A 9011-nucleotide genomic window follows, 5' to 3' on the forward strand; every position below is an offset into this window, starting at 1 on the left:
TTTAAGCAATTATAATTTATCTTCTATTTGTTCAAGGTAATCACTCTATGCCCAAGTGACTTACCTGCTTATTAGCCAGGGTTAGTTGCCAAGATAAGCTCTATGCTATCACAGTTATACCAATGCTTTTGATGGAGATGGTCCTACATGCCATTGTTAACCAGATAAAAAAGAAACTTTCAGTCATTTCTTTAAAGCCTATAGATTTGTAGCTGACAGCACTGCGAGTGAAGTCATTGAGGAGGACAGGCTAGGACTGGCTGAGCTCTGAGAGCCAAGTCAAAAAATAATCTGTCTCCAGACCTATCTCCTCCATGTGCGTTCTAGGTAACTTTCAGAAGCCAGGTAAGAAGAGGGCAGCGCTACTAGGAGAGGCCCCTTGGAAACATGCCAAGGAAGGCTTTGAGTTCTACCATCAGAACTTCATTTACTGCCAGAAAACCTTGCTGTACACTACCACATGCTTTTGAGACAGAAAAAAATAATCAGAAACATAATTATTTAATACATATGATTATCATTATTGTTAATAATAATAAGCAGTTGACATTCGGGTGACTTACCAGGTGTGAAGTTCTGACATAAGAAAATTCCCATAAAACTCTGTACTATTACTGTCTGCTTTTGCCAGTGAGGCTAAGAGAGGTAAGAAACTCAAGGTCATACTGCCAAGTCACTTGTAGAGCCCGGACTCAAATGTTGGGCCTGATTCCAGAGAGCAGGTTCTTAACTGTTACCCACATTTACACACTAGCCCACAAAAATAAAGCAAAGGCATGTCCCAACTATTTTATTTCAGAAAAAAAAAAAAAAAACTTTTGGAATTTGGACTGTAACTCTTTAGAATTTGAATTAGGAATTCTTTTGTTTCGTCAGCTTCCCTCAAGTCTCCTGGTGCCTAGTTCCTGGTTTGCTCCTCCAACTGGATAAGGGTAGACAGCTGAAAGTTGGAATTTTGAGTTTCACCTAGAAGTAGAGCCTTCCCCGACTCAGGATCATTAGAATGAGCCAGATTCTTCCAAACCTAATCAAAGTGCTGTTTTACTTCCTGTGATTGAAATGCTTAACTATTATTGCTCTAACTTTTATCTTTATTTATTTAGAGGACAAGCAGAAGGTTTTGGGTTACTATAATTAGAGATGCTATTTGGTAGGCAAACTATTGAACAAGAATGTTTTGTTCCTTTCATGTAACTGCACTACTCTGAAATGCAATTAAGTTTGTGGATGGCTATTTGCTTCTTTTATGGTGGATCTTTTGTCCTGTTGAATTTAGCTAAAAATTATCCCTGGAAGATTTTTATTCATACATCCTTTTACTCTTTGTGTATCTCCTAATTTTTTTGTTGCTACTCATTTTCTTTTAGCCAATCTATAAGCAACCCCTTTTGGTAGCTTTAGTTCTAAACTAAAAAAAGCAAGTAAACAAAACAAGAGCAAAAAAAAAAAAGGTAGCTTTAGTTCTAAACTAAAAAAAGCAAGTAAACAAAACAAGAGAAAAAAAAAAAAAGAAAGAAAAGAAAAAAGCTTGTTTTGAAGGGTTTAAATATTGGAATCTAAGGATATAAATGTCAAAGTCAGAGTTTAGTTCACTGTTCTGCTATGTGTTAAGAAACCCTTAAAGGCACACTTGTTGGCTTTAAAAAAAAATAACTGAAAGTTTAGCCATTTACAGTAGTATATTTGGTATTTTCAAATAACAGTTAAATAAAATTACATTAGTCATTCAGACAGCACACAATTATTTGTTGTTTTCCTTATTCTTGAATGTCTAATTATATACTCTCCATTGGTTGGTTATTATTTCTTAAATTATTCAAAGGGCTGGGGAAACATATACATAAACAATACATACACATTGCACAACATGTCTCAGCTTTAGGCGATTTAAAATTTTTATAAATTAACAAAGCAAATTTACTTATACATTCTCCCTATCCATTTATGACAGAAAAACTAGAAAAGAAGCTTAAAGGCCCTGAATTATTATAAAACCATAAAACTAAACTTTCTAGAAATGAGAGTATTAACTTTAATATAACCATTGCCCCAGTTCCAGAGACCTTACACTTTTTCAGTTCAGTCCTTGTAGAAGCAGATATGAGAGTTCCTCTCCTCCACCCCACTCCTCCTACAAGGTGCTCATGGTCCCATTCCCTTTTTAGAGCAGATGGATCACCTGGGGCATTGTGAGATGGGCTGAGGCAACGTTGGTGGTGGGGGTAGGGGGACACCTAAGTTACTCAAACACAGATTAAATACAGTCTTGGAGCATGGATAATTATCACTCTGCTGGATTATTAACAGTCGAAGTGATCCACTCCAAAGCAGTGTGCAGGGCCTGGAGAGGACAGTGGAAGTCACTCTCTTGAGTACAGGCTTCATGGTCAGTGCATATGCCTGGGCACAAGAACAATGTTTTTGCATTGACACATGTCTCTTGTCTTTGTTAGGAAAGGAGTCTTTTCCCATTTGAGCATCTCCCCTGGCCAGTTCTCAAATTCCCAAGCTACACTCTGGAAACACTTCTCATTAACTTCCTCTAAGTGCACATATTAGTCTCAAGAATGCATCTTTTGATCTTCATATTTGCCTCCATACTCTAGATCCTATTGTTTTGTTCTTCTACAGCAGATCTTAATGGCTTTTCAAATCCATAGCAAGAATTAGTGGCAACTCCTAACAAGGTTCTCTTCTCCTGAGGGTAGGAATGGCTCATTTTTAAAACCCTCCCATAAGATGAGGGGAAGTCATTGCATCCCACACATCTGTTACAAAGAAAAGAAAGATAAGCAAAAGGAGCAATTTTCCTATCAATACAGTCTGAACATGTATATTCTGCCACATTCATTTAAGAGAAAGTTATATATGCACACATACTTATATAGGACGAAAAGAGTACTGAAATATTGTGTATGCACAATACATATATAGGATGAAAAGAGTACTGAAATATTGAATGATAATAAGGAGTTTCTATTCTAGCTTCAGGGACAAACAGCTGTGTAACATTAGAAAGGCCATTTAGTCTCATTAAACATGATTCTCCAACTGAGAACTAAAAGTACAACTTGTTTATCTCTCAAGTTCTATGATTCTAAGATCATGAAAGAGGTTAGATATGTGATATGTGGCACTTTTATAAATATATCTCTGATATTTAATTCTTATGATAAAATTATGGTTCAAAAGTATGCATAAATTTCTAGTTAGTACTATTAGAAAGAGCAGAAAATATGATTCTTCTCCTTTGTGTGGATGAGTTTAGCGTCCTTACTCTTTGCTTTTTCCATGGTGGCTTCAAAACAGCAGGGAAAAAAAAGAGTTAAAAAAATCTATTTTAAAGGTAACCAGAAAATATGAAGTCAATCTTTGTAATTTAAAAAAGGAAGGACAATTTATTCTGAAGTGAACTATTTTCAGGATGTACACGTGTGTGTGCATATCTGCATACATATATATTATATATGTATCTATATAAATATTATTGACCCATATGTAAAGGTATGACAATGGATTTTCTGTTGTTCTAACTGTACATTAAGAAAATAAAAAGGCTTTGTAAAATTCTCCTTAATTCATATTCAAAAGGTAAATTAATTTCATTCCTTTGTCTTATTATATTTTCAAAGAATTTACTTTCTTGTCAAATGATGACAAAATGTCAGTCTTTTTTTTTTTTTTTTTCCTTTTTGTCTTTTTTCGTGTCCGGCAATGGATCGTAACCCTCAGTGTTGCGCCCGTACCGGACCGGGACCGGCAACGGGATTGCAACCCTCGGCGTTGCGCCCGCACCTCGCTCAGCCAGTGAGCGGGAACCGGTCTGTACGTGGGATCCGAACCCTCGGCGGGAGCACCGCCACGCTCCCAAGCAGCAGGGCGCCACCGGGCCGGCCCAAAATGTCCGTCTTTAAGAGCAGATATTTTTTGCGTAGATTAAAAATGGATGCAAGTATATGTATCTAGAAAAAATTGAAAGCAGGGTCATGAAGAGATATTTGCACACTTATGTTCAAAGCAGCACTATTCACAATAAGCAAGAGGTAGAACAACCCAATATCGACAACTGACAGATGAATGGATAAACAAAATGTGGTAAATACATATAAACAAATATTATTCAGCCTTTAAAAGGAAGGAAATCCTGTCACGTGGTACAACATGGATGAATCTTAAAGATATTATGCTAAGTGAAATAAACCAATCACAAAAAGACAAATATTTATGATTCCATTTATATGAGATATCTGAAGTAGACAAATCCATAGAAACAGAAAATAGATTAGTGTTTACCAGGAGCTGGAGAGAGATAAAAAAGGAAAATAGCTATTTCAGATTTGCAAGATGAAAAAGTTCTGGGGGTCTGTTACATAACGATGTGAATATACTTAACACTACTGAACAGTATGCTTAAGAATGGTTAAGATGGTAAGTTTTACATTATTGCTTTTTATTAAAATAAAAAATGATGTAAGTGACAAGAAAAGTTTAAAACAGTCATTATTTAAAATATTAATTTGTCATTCATTGTATGTTTTTATTCATATGCATTTGTTTCATTTTCATTCACAGAGGTTAGTAAAGTAAAAAAAATAAGTGAAAATAAATATCTTTATTACATACTCTTGAAAATCTGAAAACTCATACACAATTCCAAAGTAATTATAGGCAAAGTTGTCAGTGATCTGTGGTGGAAGGTGCAATGGATTTGAGGTAGGAAGACCTAGGTTTTAATATGCATCCTGTTGTGGCTATTCCTGTGACCTACTAAATTGTAATTTCCTTAAAGGCAAGAATTACTTTATCTTTGTATTTTCCTGAAATACTTGGAGCAGTGTCTCCAATATTGAAATTAAGTTATGCTTTTAATTGGGTTATACTCTGAAGAAAAAGAGTGTACAATGAGTAAAGCGTACACTTGTTCTGGCATCTACTTGTCATTCCAGCACGTAGGCAGCAGCTGGACAGAGTGGTGGACAAGCCAAGACTTGGAGAAGACCAGACAAGGGCAGGGCCAGGACCCAATATTAGCACTGGTGTTCAGCTTTGTTTGGGAAGCACAAGTTTTTTGAAAAACACAAAGCCCAATATCAAGAAATCTTGTAGTGGGAACCAAACCAAGCTAGCCCATGACCCTGAGTGAAAAGAACTAGGTCATGAGCAAGGAAAGGAAAGAGCTGTAATCCAGGAAAGCTGACAGCTTAAAATGTGGCGCGAGTGATTGAAGCACAGAGGTCAGCCCAGGAAGAAGAGGCTCTGACCTGTTTCTCTGCCTCACATGTATTTGTCACCTCTCTTCCCCTATGTGACAGAGCCACAAAAGGATTACTCAAAGCCCATTTCTTCTGAGCAGTGAGAGACCCCAANAATTCTTTATCTTACAACAGAGACTTTAGCCTGGGGAAAATTTCGTCTTTTGCAAGGTTAACATTTCTATATGTACTTTTAAGAAGTTAGGCTAAACCTGAAATTACAGGGCTTTGGAGGCCATGTGAAATACATTTGCTCTATAAATATTGGTATATTCCACACTGACCTATGGCAAAGCTATTAAATGATGGGTAGGGACTATTTCTGGTCTCATTTAAGATTTAACTTAAAGTTTTTGTACCCTCTTAAGTAAAGGGGACATCAACACACACACTGCACCATAGAGGTTTTGTGAACTCCCTAGAAATCTGTGGATCTCTGGGTGTGACTCCTCTGCTCCAAGCTTTTACACCTTGAGGGCAGCAACACTTAAAATTAATGGCCACAGGTTCATTCCAGTTACTAACAAGGGAAAGCTCATGAGAGGTCCTGTGCTTTATATCTTCAATGAAATCAAAGCAGCACTGTTCACCTGGTGCTAGCTACCACGTGAGTATTGTCCAGTTCAGTTGGTAGGAGAGAAATAACCAACTTCTACAGTGGTTGTAGGGTTGGGTCACAGACCCCTCTGCCCCATCCAGTGCAGGTCCTGAGCCAGGTAGTTGAAAAAAGATTCTGGTGGCCGATAACAGAATAGACATGCTTTATACTGATGCAAGCTCTGCTGACCAGTGGTTCAGAGCCTCCGCCTTTCATACTGAAAGTACACAATAGTGGCATCAAGCCAAGGAGTACATGGGTGCAGATGTACAGTTACTCTACTCTTATATAATTTGTTTACAACAGATGTGCTGAATTATAACTGGCTGGATATGAGACGAGGGGGCCTGACTATACTGACTCCATTTTCCCCACAGTGGTCATCTCCAAAGTGTTTCTATTATAGGTTTCTATTAGTAAAAAGTCTTTAGAACATCTCTAATGTATGTGAGTTTATTTGCTTATAAATTATATAAATGCACTATTGTAGTAATACATATCATACAGAATATAAGCAAGAGTATAACTGTAAAACATGAGATAAAAGTAAAATATAAACAAGTTATAATATTTTATTTCTAAATTCCAAAGGACTATCTTGTATACCCTTGAGGTGTAGTCACCTTATCTAGAAAACATTATTCCTTAGGATGATTTTTGCAAATCAAAGTATGGAAACAACAAGCAAATGAGGTCATTTTTATAGAAATGTCTCATTTTAAGAAAGTATAATTTACATTCCAAAGTCTAAATTTACAAGATAAGTTAGATTACGGTATAAATTGTGTTTCAGTGAGTGTCTATTTCTGTGATGTTCTTGAAGACAAATGGACTTTTTTCATCTTCATATTACCAGTACCTAGATTACAAAAGGGTTTTCATAGAGTTGTGTTTTTAAGACGCTTTCACAATGCATTTAATATAAGGATTGATACCAGTTTTCTGAAAACTCTTCAGGAACACACCTCTACTTACATTTTCTTTTTCATTTCTGGAGACGCCCAGTCATGTATTCTACTCTTCTCACCGTGGTGAACACCAGCAGTTCTCCAAATGGGCAGTGCCGCTTTCTGTCCCTTCGTTTGCCCATCCAAATCTCGACAGGTGTGGTTCTCCCCTACTCCCTCCTTTACCGGCCTACTTATTCTTCAAAAACTCAGGGCTGTTTTCTCTGCCTTTGTTCAGCCCTAGAGCCCACTGTGCCTCTTCTGCCCACTCCTGCAGGAAGTGCAGCCAACACTAACGCGGCATTTGCACATTTGACTGTTTGCTTTTCGTTTTCCTCATCACTCCCACATCGAGAGCCTGACAAACAACAATACCAACAAAAATAAAGAGCTTCCATTTAGTATTGGCACTGCACTGAATCCTTCGCAATTATTCTCTCAAAGGTAGGATGCAAATGTACGTGTGTGTGTGTGTGTGTGTGTGTATTGAGAGGGTGTCGAAGAAATTTTTGCTCAATTTTTCTCTCATGGGCCGGCCCGGTGGCGCACTGCTACAGTGCACCGCTTGAGAGTGCGGAGGTGCTCCCGCCGAGGGTTCGGATCCCACATACAGACTGGTTCCTGCTCACTGGCTGAGCGAGGTGTGGGAGCAACACCGAGGGTTGCGATCCCGTTGCTGGTCCCGGTCCGGTACGGGCGCGACACTGAGGGTTGCGATCCGTTGCCGGACACGAAAAAAAAGACAAAAAGGAAAAAAAAATTTTTTTTCTCTCATACTCCCCATTAACTTATAGTTAGATGGTCATTACAGAATGCATACTCAAAGGACTTTCACAATATCATCAACTACAGCTGATTTGATAGAAAAAGTATAAGAAGCAAGAAATTTATTCAATAATTTAGATTTCTTGGAAAGACACACTAAACATCAGCTTTTGGAACCTTAACTGACAATCTCAACTGCTTGCTTTAATTTGTGTCAGTAATGGCCTTTGAAAAACTATTTTTACAGGTATTTTATTTCTCTCTTCTAACAATCTGTATATTTTCCTTACTAACATTGAAGTCTAAATGGAAAAACATTGGTAATATTCTGTTTATGAAGACAAGTGAGTTGACTCTAACAAAAATATTGATTCATGTCTTGCTTCTCAGTGAGAAATGCCACCCATGAAGTCCGCTGGCACTTGCTGCTAATAATAACATAATTTCAAGAAAGCCAGAAAAAGTACGTACCTTCACTTACAAAAGTGTGATTTATTTTTCTTAATAGGAAATGTCAAGTGCATCACAGTTTAACTTTACCTGAAAACAACTTAACAACATATTTTTACCTACGTTATATAAAACTTCAAAAGGGCTTGTCAGAAATCAACATAGACTATAAGAATATATCTCCCTTTTTATAGAGCAAAATCTAAAAAGAAAGTATTGAAGGACAAATTATTTATAACTTTCATTAATTTAGTTATTTCTTCTTTTAAAAAAAGAGAACAAGTTTACATGTGGTATAGAAATTTAAATTTTCCTCTTCCTTACAAAAAAGTATCTTATTTATGTAGGTTTTCTACATCATGNGAACAAGTTTACATGTGGTATAGAAATTTAAATTTTCCTCTTCCTTACAAAAAAGTATCTTATTTATGTAGGTTTTCTACATCATGCAGGTGGAGTTGATAGACAATAAAGTATTTTTCGCAGTTATTAAAATCATCATCTATACTAACAATTCCTCTCGACAATCTTGTCAGGGTATAGTTCTGTTCAGTCACATGGTTAACATCTGGCAGTCACTCAAGGTAATAACTAGCACCATCAATTTGTTGCTTATTTAGAGGAGACATACTGGAATGGATGTAGAGAAGGCAAATTCCATGTCTCTTTTGACACACACACAGACTCAAATCTCAGCTTTGTCTTAAAGCCATTCAACAGGCCAGTAAAAAGATAGATCAATAGATGTGTTCTTTGTTTTGAAACAAACTTCCAGAAAACATAAAAATGCACTGCCAATGAAATTTCTACACTATTTCAGTTCACAGACGACATGATTTTTATTTTGACCCATGGCCCCGGCCATAAACACAAGATGCATGCATTTTTTCCTACTGTTTATGCTTTGTGTAAAGCATCTAGTTTTGCTCATAACATCATTAAGTAAGCTTGTTCATTTCTGAATGTGGAAGAAAAGACAAGAAAAGAATACGAGTGTGA

This window comes from Galeopterus variegatus, unplaced genomic scaffold (assembly GCF_000696425.1).
Source record: "Galeopterus variegatus unplaced genomic scaffold, G_variegatus-3.0.2 Scaffold5087, whole genome shotgun sequence".
Classification (NCBI taxonomy): domain Eukaryota; kingdom Metazoa; phylum Chordata; class Mammalia; order Dermoptera; family Cynocephalidae; genus Galeopterus; species Galeopterus variegatus.